This window comes from Taudactylus pleione, unplaced genomic scaffold, assembly GCF_031769625.1.
Source record: "Taudactylus pleione unplaced genomic scaffold, aTauple2 ptg000199l, whole genome shotgun sequence".
NCBI lineage: Eukaryota > Metazoa > Chordata > Amphibia > Anura > Myobatrachidae > Taudactylus > Taudactylus pleione.
Genome location: NW_028284601.1, coordinates 10,515,788 through 10,529,352, shown reverse-complemented (window position 1 = coordinate 10,529,352; position 13,565 = coordinate 10,515,788).

The following is a 13,565-nucleotide window of genomic DNA, read 5'->3' as shown; positions in this document are numbered from 1 at the left end:
CCAACCAGATGTAATTTTTTGGTGACTAATCTGCATGACCAGCAAGCATTCTGTAAGGAAAATTGAGTTTTTTCCTGGCAGCTGTTGAAACTGAAGGAGGAGATGAAGGCGTTTCACATGCAGCTGCAGCTGACAATTTTTTGACCAACAGTTCTTAGCATAGTTTTAGATTTTGGTCTTTTGGAAAAAAACTCATTAGGTAGGACTTAAACCTAGGATCCAGAATGGTGGCCAAAATATATTTTTCAGATAGATTGACGACTCTTGGATCCTGGTGAAGTGAATCAAGGGCTTAATCCACCAGTCCGACATACTTTGTGCAATCGCTACGTTTCAGTGCCTCCTTCAGTTTCTCTAGCTGTTTTTGCAAAAGTCTGATGAGGGGAATGACCTGACTCAAGCTGGCAGTGTCTGAAATAACTTCATGTGTGGCAAGTTCAAAGGGTTTGAGAACCTTGCACAACACAGAAATTATTCTCCACTGCACTTGAGTAAGGTGCATTCCCCCTCCATGGCCTATGTCATAGTCCACTGTATAGGCCTGGATGGCCTTTTGCTGTTCCTCCATTAGCTGAAGCATATAGAGAGTAGAATTCCACCAAATTACTACCTCTTGCTTCAGCTGATGGAATGGCAAATTTAACTGTACCTGCTGGTCATGAAATCTTCAACAAGCAGTCGCCGAATGTCTAAAATGTCTGGATATTTTGCGTGCCACTGAGAGCATCTCCTGCATGCCCCTGTCACTTTTTAAAAAATGTTGCACCACCAAATTAATTGTGTGAGCAAAACAGACGTGTTGGAATTTGCCCAGATGTGATGCTCTCACAATATTGGTGGCATTGTCCGAAATCACAAATACAGAGGAGAGTCCAAGTGGGGTAGGCCATTTAGCAATGATTTCCCTGTTTTTCTAAAGGTTCTCAGCGGTATCCCTCTTAGTGAAACCAGTTATACAAAGAGTAGCCTTCCTCTGTATCAGCTGTCTTTTGGGAGATGTTGCTGCTGCTGTTGCTGTTGTAGGCAATACACCTACCCAGTGGGCTGTCACAGTCATGTAATCCTTAGTTTGCCCTGTCCCCCTTGTCCACATATCAGTGGTCAAGTGGATAGTGGGTACAACGGCATTTCTGAGGACATTAGTAAGGTTTTTTTTAATGTCCTTGTACAGATTTGGAATTGCTCTTCTAGCGAAGTGGAATCTAGAAGGGATCTGGTAGCGAGGACAAAGGACCTGAATTAACTGTTGAAAACCCACTGCAGTAATGGTGGATACTTGACGCACATCTGATACCAGCAAAGCTGTTATGGCGTCAGTAATCCGCTGTGCAACTCTGTGATTGCTGTCATACTTGTTTGCCCTTGCAAACGATTGTTTAACAGTTAATTGCTTTTTGGAGGATACACTACAAGTAGTCTTCCTCCTGGTCCCCTTCTGGGTTGAAGATCCACTGACAGCAACAGCAGCAGCAACAGGCATAGTCATCAAGGATCCTTCTGAGGAAGCACGGATAGGAGAGGAGTCAATCATGCTTTGAATACCAACATTGGATGCAGCAGGACTACTCCCGATGACGAATGAGGATGTTGATGATGCAGGTGTTGGTGTTGGAGATCGAATGCGCTTGGATCTCACAGAGAGGGAGCAGGTAGGTGACACTGGACTTGTTATGTTTTGAGTTTTGGAACTTGGCAACGTACACTTTGATATTTGATGAATGCGCTCTAAGTGACGTAACAAGGAGGAGGTTTCTAGACAGTTTAGGTCCCTCCCTCTACTCACTCTTGCATGGCAACAGGCACATATGGCTTGACAACTGCTGTCCGGATCAGGATGGAAATAATTCCACACATGAGAAGTAGATTTTTTTGTCTTTTGTCCCGGAATGACAACAATGGGCTTTGGCTTTTTCAAACCATGGGCAACAGCTGTTGCCTTACTTACACAAAGGACATCCTCGGCATCAACATCCTCATCACCAACACCAACATCTTCATCATCAACATCCTCATCATCCTTAGCGCCTTCATCCACCAAAATATCCTCCTCCTCCATGTGTAATTCCACAGAAGCATCCTCAATGACTACGTGTGCAAGATGTTGACTGCCTTTCCCCACATTTAAAGAGGGCACACAAATATTGGAACTTGGAGGATCCTCCAGTACACTAGTATTTAGGTCAGGCTCACACATGGCAACCGCGGGCACACTTGCACTCTCCTTGGGGATTTGTGATTTTGATTTCTCAGGGCACACAGTTGGTTTTTCAAGAGCTGTCTTAACAACTTTCACATTTTTAATTGGACCACCACCACCACTACTACTACAAACAGAAGGGCTATCAGAAGAATCAGCAGTCTTCTTCATAAAGAAAGAATGCCAAAGCCTTAGCCTTTCCTTGCCACTTCGTGTAGTGAATGTCATATTGCCAATTTTTTGTTTATCTATAGTCAAATCTCCTTTCAATTTTTTTTTATTAATTTCAGTAAAACCTGCTTTACTACTAGCACCATATCGATAGCGTGACTTAAACCCTGGGGCATGGGCCTTCCTAGAGGTCAAGGAAGTTGACGGCCTTGCACTGCTGGCAGCAGCTACAACATGTGGTTCTTGGCCTTGCTCTCCTGTCATGTGACAACTCTCCATATATAATCTGCAGTCTAGAAACAGTGTCACAATCACCAATAATGTAGCCAAGCTGCGGTTACAAAATTAACACATGTGCAGTCGTATGCACACACAAAAATATTAGAAAAAAATGACAAATGATGATTTATACTTTTTGTCAGCTCCAGAAGAACTTGGCCCCAGAGTAATGATTGATCACGACTGGAGTCTGGCAGCAGAAGGTAGCAAGTTCGCGTTACTTTCTGGATCTTGTCCACTACTGCGGTTAAGCCAAAAACCCACCCACACAAACAAGAAAAAAATATGACACTTTAATTGTTTTTTTTTAACAACGACTGGAGTCAGGCAGCACAAGGTTGCAACTTGTGTTACTTTCTGGATATTGTGCACTACTGCGATTAAGCCAAAAATCCACCCACACAAACAAGGAAAAAATATGACAATTTAATTGTTTGTTTTTATTAAGAACGACTGGAGTCAGGCAGCACAAGGTTGCAAGTTCACGTTACTTTCTGGATCTTGTGCACTACTGCGATTAAGCTGAAAACCCACCCACACAAGAAAACAATATGAAACTTTAATTGTTTTTTTTTTTGATTGAACACGACTGTAGTTGCTGGATCTTGTGCGCTGACGTGGTTAAGCCTAACACCCATGCACACACAGAAGAAAAAAATACATAAGATAGTGACACTTGTATTGTTTTTTTTATTGAACACGACTGTAGTCGCTGGATCTTGTGCGCTACTTGCGGTAACACCCACGCACACACAGAAGAAAAAAATATATAAGACAGTGATACTTGTATTGTTTTTTTTTTATTGAACATGCCTGAAGAATCTGGATCTTGTACGCTAATGTGGTTAAGCCTAACACCCACGCACACACAGAAGAAAAAAATATATAAGACAGTGACACATATTGTTTTTTTTTATTGAAGACGACTGTAGTCGTTGGATTTTGTGCGCTACTGTGGTAACACCCATGCACACACACAAAAAAAAATATATAAGACAGTGACACTTGTTTTTTTTTTATTGAACACGACTGTAGTCGCTGGATCTTGTGTTCTAATGTGGTTAAGCCTAACACCTACGCACACACAGAAGAAAAAAATATATAAGACAGTGACACTTGTATTGTTTTTTTTTTATTGAACACGACTGTAGTCGCTGGATCTTGTGTTCTAATGTGGTTAAGCCTAACACCTACGCACACACAGAAAAACAATATATATAAGACAGTGACACTGGTTTTCTTTTTATTGAACATGACTGTAGTCGCTGAATATTGTGTGTTAATATGGTTAAGCCTAACACCCACGCACACACAGAAGAAACAAATATATAAGACAGTGACACTTGTATTGTTTGTTTTTTATTGAACACGACTGTAGTTGCTTGATCTTGATCTACTGGTAACACCCACGCACTCACAGAAGAAAAAAATATATAAGACATTGACACTTTTATTGTTTTTTTTTTTAAGAATGACTGGAGTTGGGCAGCACAAGGTTGCAAGTGCAATGTGCGTTGCTGGCTGGCTTTTGTGCGCTACTGTGGTTAAGCCTAACACGCATGCACACACAGAAAAATCTAAAAAGACACTTTGATTTTTTTTTTTCACTTTTTTTTTTGGAGTCCAGAACTTGGGCCCAGAGATGGACACAGCATAAGCCCAAGACACAGCAGACAGCCCAGATGGAACACCAGACAGCACAGTGACTGTGACAGCACCATGACCAGAGACCAGAATGGATCAGCAGAGACAGCACAGTGATAGTTACAGCACTGTGACCAGAGACCAGCATGGATCAGCAGACAGCACAGTGACAGTGACAGCACCGTGACCAGAGACCAGAATGGATCAGCACAGACAGCACAGTGATAGTTACAGCACTGTGACCAGAGACCAGCATGGATCAGCAGACAGCACAGTGACAGTGACAGCACCATGACCAGAGACCAGAATCGATCAGCAGTAACCAGAACAGGACACAGCAGATAGCACCAGCACCTCTCCAAGCCCTACACTACCCACCCTCCCTGTTCACTTTACACAGCTGGAGTGGAAATGGCATCCGTCGCGTGGTCCCTTATATACTACATTGATCATAGAGATGAAAGCTCGTGAACCACGAGATTTCCATCTCTATGGTTTTGCCTCGGTTTCAAGAACCGAGTAAGGCGGAAACCTCCGAGCCTGCTTGGATCCAACTCGGATATGCCAAATTCGGGTGGGTTCAGTTCTCTGGGAACCGAACCCGCTCATCTCTAGTCCTTATACAATAAAGAAAAATCCTTTGTACTTTCTCAAAACCTAATTTGAAAGCCACTGCTATTACACTGCCCTGCCAGTGCTCATCTTTTCTCAGAGAGACTACTATTAAACTTAAACGTTAATACAATATACCCAGGCCCGCTGAGAGCCGGGTAATAGGGGGCGTGGCCTAATAATGGGAGGCATGGCCACGCCCCCTTCCCGGGAAAAAGATATGCAGCACGGCTTTGCAGCGCTGCGCGCTGGGGAGGGGAGCGCTCTGTGTCCCCTCAGCCCTGCTCAAAGCCAGGGGGGGCATGATCAGTGTGATTGCTCCCCCCCACAGGTATAGGAGACTGCTGTGGCTGCTGCTCAGAAGCCACGAGCAGTCTCCACTGCAGCTCAGCACACGCTGTGTGCTGGGCTGCTGTGAGGGGGGAGCGGTGCCGGACCCGGGCCCCCGCCGGGCCCCTCAGGAAGCCCTGGCCTGGGTAATCTGTACCCGCTCCCCCCCCTCTCGGCACCCCTGAATATACCATGTAGTTATTAACAACAATATCAGTATCTGGCACATCACACATGCAGTACAAACATCACAGAGAGAGTGAAGTTATACAGAGATGATTCCAGTTATCTATGATTGGACACTATTCAATTAGCCGCAGGCTTTACCACATGACTAATTGCTGGCCAAAATCCCCACGCCGAAAAATTGTGACTCACTGATTCTGTGTAGACTGTGGAATCAATGTTTTTTACCCCTGCGTTCGAGCCCAATTTGGTGCTACAGACTTTACCTCGCACCTCCATGAGCTGCGAGGTTCAGTCCAACTGCGGGGACCTGTGCACGAAGACTCCCCGCTAATTGAATAGGTCCGGCGTGCAGAGGTGGATTTACCACTAGGCAATGCAGGCACGCGTTTAGGGCCCAGGGGGCCTGGCTGCAGCTGCCGACTGGGATGTGTAATGAAGCAGAGTGCATTTTGCTTGCTGCCACTGCCGGGAACTAGCTACAGTAGCACCAGCACCTACTCTGCCTAGACAGTGTCTGTCTCCTCCTCCCCTGCACTGTGTACACGTGACACGTACAGAGAGGGGGAGAGAGGGTTATGACTAGAATAGAGGGCTGCAGGGGACCTGTGACATCACACCCACGTGACGCAACATGAAAGGGGGAGGGACCAAAAATGTCCCCTCACGGGTTTGCTACGCTCGTCACGCTTCGGGCACAGTGGCTCGCTGCGCTCGCCACAAATATTTGTTCCCCTTCTATGCCCTCATGGATGGTAACGCAAGAGCGGTCCAGCCCTCCTGCAGCAGTCACGTGGTTGATATGTAACAGAGGTCCTTTAGCCACATAGGATCTAGCATCAACCGGGGAGAGAGGAGAGGAGCTGGCAACACATGAAGAAGACAGTGAGGTCACGCAGCTGCTTAATAAAAGGTGAGGTGGCTACTGTCAGTGCCTTTAGTTTTTACGATCTGAAGCAAGAGAGCTTACCGCAGGGGTGTAATTCTTATTATTAATAGTCCTTCTGTTTAACAAATTCCCGGGGGAGGGGGAGAGCTGCCTTCAGACCCAACTAGAGCAGGGGCATGGCGTGCTTCCTATTAATTTGCAATAGTGCATTCCAGGGGCGTAACTAGTACTTTTTGGGCCCCATAGCAACATTTTTAAGGGCCCCCCCTAACTTAGGTCTTACACAATAACCACAGTAGTTCCCCTAAAACATTAAATGCCCACTGTAATGGTGCCCCTTATGCAATGCCCACTGTAATGGTGCCCCTTACGCAGTGCCCCCAGTAGTGAGCCCCCTGTAGTTGCCCCCAGTAATGAGCCCCCTGTAATGCCCCCAGTAGTGAGCCCCCTGTAATGCCCCCAGTAGTGAGCCCCCTGTAGTGACCTCCTGTAGCTGCCCCCAGTAGTGACCTCCTGTAGCTGCCCCCAGTAGTGACCCCCTGTAGCTGCCCCCAGTAGTGACCCCCTGTAGCGAGACCCCAGTAACTGCCCCAGTAGTGAGCCCCCTGTAGTGACCCCAGTAATGAGCCACCAGTAGTGACCCCCTGTAGCTTCCCCCAGTAGTGAGCCCCTGTAGCTGCCCCCAGTAGTGAGACCCCAGTAGCTGCCCCAGTAGTGAAGCCCTGTAGCTGCCCCCAGTAGTGACCCCCTGTAGCTTCCCCCAATAGTGAGCCCCCTGTAATGCCCCCAGTAGCTGCCCCCTGTAGTGAGCCCTCTGTAATGCCCCCAGTAGTGAGATCCCAGTAACTTCCCCCCACGCGCGCGGGCGCGTGCGCACACAGAAAACAAACAAATAAAAACTTACCTTATCCCCGCTCCTGTGAAGCCGCCGACCGCCCCGTCGCCCGCTCCTCGGCACTATGAGAGTGACGTCATGACGTCACTCCCATAGTGCACTGCGGGACCCGGAAGACGGAGCTCATTCCTGAACTCCGTCCCCGGCGTCCGCTCCTCGGCACTATGGGAGTGACGTCATGATGTCACTCCCATAGTGCATTGCGGGACCCGGAAGACGGAGTGAGCTCCGTCCTCCGGCTGCCGCCGGGGGTTTGAGTAGGAGTCGGGCGTCCGCTGGTAACACAATCTCAGCGGGCGCCCGGCATATGGAAAGTGCAGGGGGTGCGATCGCTGGGCCGGCGGGCCCCTTAAGCCGCCGGGCCCCATAACAACCGCACCCCCTGCACCCTCCATAGTTACGCCACTGGTGCATTCATAAGCCCTACTTTTTCCCGCACAATGTGAGCCAGACAGTGTATCTAACTCCCTTTCCTCTCCACAGCAAGCACGTCTCTCTCCTTCCTCCACAGCCACGCTGCATTACTGCCCTGGGTTACTGCCCTGTGTGACTGTGTGTATATATGAGGGTTACTGACCTCAGACCTCTCCCTGATCTCATCCCCATCACACCCCTTCTACTTTCCATCCTCTTCCCCTGCTTTTATTGATTGATGACTGCCACCATTATACTAACAAAAGGGATTCACCTTTTAGTGTGGAGCCTAGACAGGTAATAAGGGCTCAATTTAACAACAATCCATATTACCAGTGGCTTATTTTGTTTAGTATCGCAGTGATACTAGCAAATATGCTATTGGTATTTAACATTACTTACCCCTCCAGCGAGGTCCAGGGACGTCCTCCACGCTGTTGCTGGCAGCCTAAAGCTGCCAGCGATAGGTTGTCGTGTTTTGCACATGCCAGGTGGCCAGTCTGTGCATGGGCATTACACTTTCACTTGGCAGTGATTTGGGTAACAAACATCGGTAAATGCTGTTTATTAAATACTGAAAGGATGACATAACCCCTTTAACCGCAAATATTAAGTTTCCCCCAGATGTATCACAGAGGGACCACAGCAGATATCTCCGATACCTGCTGCTATACCTCCATTCCCGATGGCAGCCACATCCCCCATAGGTTTCTATGGGGATATGGTTAGCGCACATCTCCAATTGTTGAAGGACTGCACATGCACAGTTTTCCATCTGCGAGTCCAATGGTCATGATGGTTGCGATGGTGATGCCAGGCTGCAACCTCGGTCGCAACGCTGGGATCACAGATACAGCAAGGAGGTGAATGTTTCCCACAGACCCCATGTGCTGCATTTGCATCTGAGATGGACAGAATTGCACAGCTGCTTATATTATGATGGTATCTATAAATAAATTGCAGGTTGTTTTGTAGTAGTATTTTAGTCCTTTGTCACTTTACACATATTCGGAATTATTAATGGAGTATTTCTTTATTATACGTAGATGGGCGTCAAATAGGCTGTTGGTAATTTACAGCATACTCCGGCCACTGATTAAGTTGCTTGTATTTAACAGCATGACCTAACTAACTCTTTATTAAACTCCCAATATTATATCTTTAGTTATTTGCATTGATAGAGGAGCGTATCTATCATATAGCGGTTACAAAATAAGCTGTGTTTGTTTTTCCAGTGTAACCTTACATTTTTGCTCACTGAACAAGCTGCATACATATTACAGCATGACCTTTTAATTGTTGCTCGCTGTGGGGTATGTTTCCATATTGTGCTCCTACAATAATTTATTATCATAACATTATCCTTGGTGAGTTAACAAAGCTTATAGTTTATTATACAAAAAAAACCTGCCTTTAGATAGTAATGTTAATCACTAGACTTAGTGGTTTTATGCTTAATGAGATTTTTTATTTAAAACTAGAACATAGGGGGGAATTCAATTCAATGCGTTATTGAATAGCGACGGGAGGGACTCCTGAAGCTATTCAATACACCGCGCTGTTTGGGCGCGCTAAGGATTTCTTCTCGCACCCTCCTGGGGATGCGAAGAGAAATCTGACCAAAGTGCCGGGTTCGCAGCTGTTTTTTTGCATAGAACAGCGCTAACAGCTGCGCCCCGGCACTTTGGTCAGAGAATGCCGATTACCGTGCCTTGACACCCTTGTTAAGGTGCGATGATCGTGATAACCGGCATTCTCCAACCACACAGCGCACTGAATTGAATAGCTTCGGGAGCTCGCTCCTGGTGCTATTCAATTCGCATTGAATTAAATCGCTCCCATAGTGTCATAATTTTCTCCTATAAGACAGTGTTCTTATATTTGCCAGTTGAAGATTAGTAAATATCACTAACTGCTCATAATCGTAATTCCACAGTTGGTATTTAGGAACATTCATGTATCTTCCATATTAATTATAATATTCCGGCTAAAACACTTGTACAATAATTAATCAGCTGCTAATACATTGCACAGTTCAGAAATTATTGTATACATACAATGCAGAATTATTGTACGGTTATTATATTCAGCAGTACAGCAGTTGTTTTGTATAGTGCTGCCGATTAGAACACTTGTTCTTTGTACCTGTTCTGAAAGGTTAGCTACACAATAAAGAACGGCTAATAGTTATTTCATTAAGGGATTTAATTCTACCCACTGCTCTTTACAGCAATTAAAGTGCATAGTTCAGTGATTGCGTTATGTGTGTACAATGTAGGATTTCATCAGCAACTATTGCATTGAGCAGTCCAGCAATTGCTTTGTGTACTGTTACCGATTAGAACACTTATCATTAGCTGTTCTAAAGAGATTACTTTCACAATAAAAAAAATGCCCAGTAGTTATTCCATTGAAGGATTGAATTGCTCCCACTGCTAATGGCAGGCTTGCAAAATTACCCACAGCTGTTTGATTGCAGTATCCCAGCTGCTATAGAATGTTTATCTAGTATTTTAATGCTTTCTTAAATAAGAATTCTATCAGCAGCCATTCTAATAGGGGGATGGTATTTATATCCTCAGTGCTTTTCCCTAATGAAATTAATTTTCTGCCCCTTTGCACTGCAGAGTTAGAAATGGTATGTAATTTAAATCCCGGCATGTGGGACGTCGGTGCTTGGAATCCCAATACCTTTCAGAATCCTGGTGCCAGCATCCCAACCACTGGCAACCCGATGGTAAGTAGCGGGGTTAGGAGGATGGGGCTGCAGCACTCTACTTAATTCAAATAGGGGAGCCACACCAACTGCCAGTGAGTCCTGTCTGGCGATTTTTGGCAGTTTTTGGGGTGGCAGTTGGTGTGGCTTACCTTTTTAAATTTTGGACTGCCCTGCAGCCCCACCTTTTGAGCCACCATTGGCCATAATTAAGTAACCTGAATCCCTGCAATATAGACACAGCCTGTTCTTCAGCCTCCTCTCTCTATCCTCAGCTGGAAGACATGATCTCCTAAGTTGCATGGGTTCTTCCAGAGTTGTGACAGGAGCTGTGAATTGAGGAGCTAGCTGCAAAAGAAAGCATCTTGGCTGCTCTCTTTCTTGAAATCTCTCTATGCGCTGGATTCAATTAGAGGTGAAAAGTCACGGCCGGTGAATAGCATTTGCCGCTACAATCTTTTTGCCTCATTCGCCTGTTTGTACACAAAGTTTTCGCACGCTCCCGCTTTTCGTCCTATTCAAAAATGAGCGAAAACGCATTTGTGCGAATGCAGTGAATGGCGAAAACTAATGAAAAGGACAGCATATTTTGGGGAAATCAGTCTGTACCCCATAAAAAGCCTAACTGGCCCTGGAAATCAATATAGAAGTGTATTAATAGCACTAGAAAAAATATTTAGGGTTCTGAAATGGAGTCAAAGGGCTGTTATATGCATATTTGCATCAGTGTGGAAAAATGATCTAAGGCAATTTCTTTTGTTAAAAATAATTGTTGTAGTTAAATTGGGGTTAGTATATTTTTGTGTCTATAAAGTGCAGTTTAAAAATAGTTGCAATTACACCTGCTGCAGCTGCCTGCAATCCTAAAAACACCTGTCCCATCCATACAGCTCCCCCCCAAAATACCTAACCCAGTACTGTAGACCAATTTAACAACACTTTTTAAATTTTCACCCCAAAAATTGACATGTCATTTTTAAGGGGTATTAAGCAATTTCATTAGGGATGGGGTCCAAAGGGTTTTCGGGCAAAATAGGAATTTTGCACATCTTTTCACCTGCCTCTGAGGTGGTAGAAACTATTCTCCTTTTTCTGTCTATGGAATTGAATAGCGCAATACGCTGGTAAGTAGCGAAATCCTTGCATTGGCAAATGCCTTACACCGAGCTCAACTTTTTGCCTTTAATTGAATCCAGGCCTATGGTGGAGATCCACCTTGATGCATATAGAAATTAACTCATCCTACAAAGCTACCTTGGTTCTTTCAGAAGAGAAATTGACAGCCCATACCTCAAACTGAATTGAGCACTGATTTAGGAACCCTTGACAACTTTTGGGGTCCCCATCAAATTTTGAAGGGTTAGGGTGTCATAGTGGGGACAATATCACTGCAGCTTGAATATGTGCTGCAGCAAGCGGTGCATGTTGTACTTGAGGAGGCTGTAATGATGCATTATCTGGGACTGGTCTTGTTACTGTTTTTCCACCCTGGTGAGGAGATGGTTCAGAAGCTCCTTTGCTGAAGGTTTACCAGCTGCATTCATGTTGTTATGGCCAGAGTATACTTTTGCAAACTCAAGGATTATAATGTAGATGCTGACTCATACTTGAGGGATTGATTAATAGCCAAAATAGAGGCATTGAAGTATATTTACTAAAGTGAGAGCTTGTAGAATTGGAGATGTTGCCCATAGCAACCAATCATTTTCTAATTAACATTTAACTAGCACTTTCTAGAAGATTACAACTAGAATCTGATTGGTTGCTATGGACAACATCTCCACTTCTAATAGCTGTCACTTTAATAAATATACTCCATTGAGTCATAATGTGCCAGGGGTTTTCACCTGGGACCCCACAAAGAATTTGAGCTTTGCTGCACCCAACACGCAAGTCACGGCTTTCTGTCTGGTTTCCCTGTACGGAGCTAATAAGCACTGGGTAGAAGGCCGAATGAAACTGGAGACATTCAGGAGTGAAGAAGTAATAGCACAATATCAGCAAATAGATGCAGAAATGTTAAAGTCAGGAACAGGTTAATCAGATCAGCAAACAGCTTAGGAAGCAGGATGATGGAGCTAGGAAGGAGACCTAATAATCTGACACTTATTTGTGCTCAGAGTCTCCCTTATATAGGGAGGATATTTGAATTTGGCATCAAACCTGACGAAACGTTCAATGCGCACTTCCCCTTTAAAATTGAAACAAGTCGATGCAAGCACCCCTATGAAGCCATGGCCACCTGTACACACAGCAGGTGGCCAAAAAAACCAGCTGCCTGCATGTCACCATGGCTGGTGCTGCTGGAAACCCAGCCATAGTGGAGACATGGCAGCTTGGGGAGACCAGCACCACCAGACTGGCTAAGTAAGACCGGGCTCCAGCGTGGTGCAACATCCAGTAACAAAATACTTCTAAAAGGAAAAATTAAATCAGCAGAAGTAGTATCAACACATCTAAACCAGTGATTGGAGCACAATGTGGATTTAATATAAAATACAAAAATATTTGTTTGCATGCATTAAACAAGCACAATAAAGCAACCATTAATACAGTTTATAAACATATATGTCAATAAAATATGAATATGACAATTTTATTTGCATTTATGTGAATACATGTAGAATGTTCATCCAGAACACACCATGTATGTGACCAGTGAAGGTGTGGAGAGGAGGTGCACGAGCTGCTAGGTGTCAGTGGTGAGGAGGAAATCCGAAAACTAGTAAGAGGCACTGTGAACGATGCCACAGTATACAGCAGCATAGCAAAAATCCTGACTTCCAGCGGGATAAAACGCATGCAGCAGTAAGTGGTGAACAAACTGAAAGCAGTACTGCAAAGTGCATGACCACAACTGGAACAAGAGTGAGCAGTGTAGTGTGGTGCTTGGTAACTCAGCGCTTTTAAGTCTGAAATGCCGCAGTTTCCAGGAAAGCCGGCCATCCCCGCCCCCACACTTCCCTTTTAATGCCTCTGCCTGTCAATCATGCAGAGGCATAGAAGCGGCTGCATGCGATCATTGAAGTCTATGGGGGGAAATTTGACAGACAGCCTGCCCACTCACAGCCAATCATTGGACAGCTCCTATGGAGGTGTCCGCTGATTGGCTGATGGCTCCTCTAATGACTGGAGTCACCTGGGTCCCGCTCATTCACGCGGAGGAAGTGTATGTGTTAATACATACACTTCCTCATGTCCACCTTGGTTTGGGTGTCCGTTTTTTATTTTA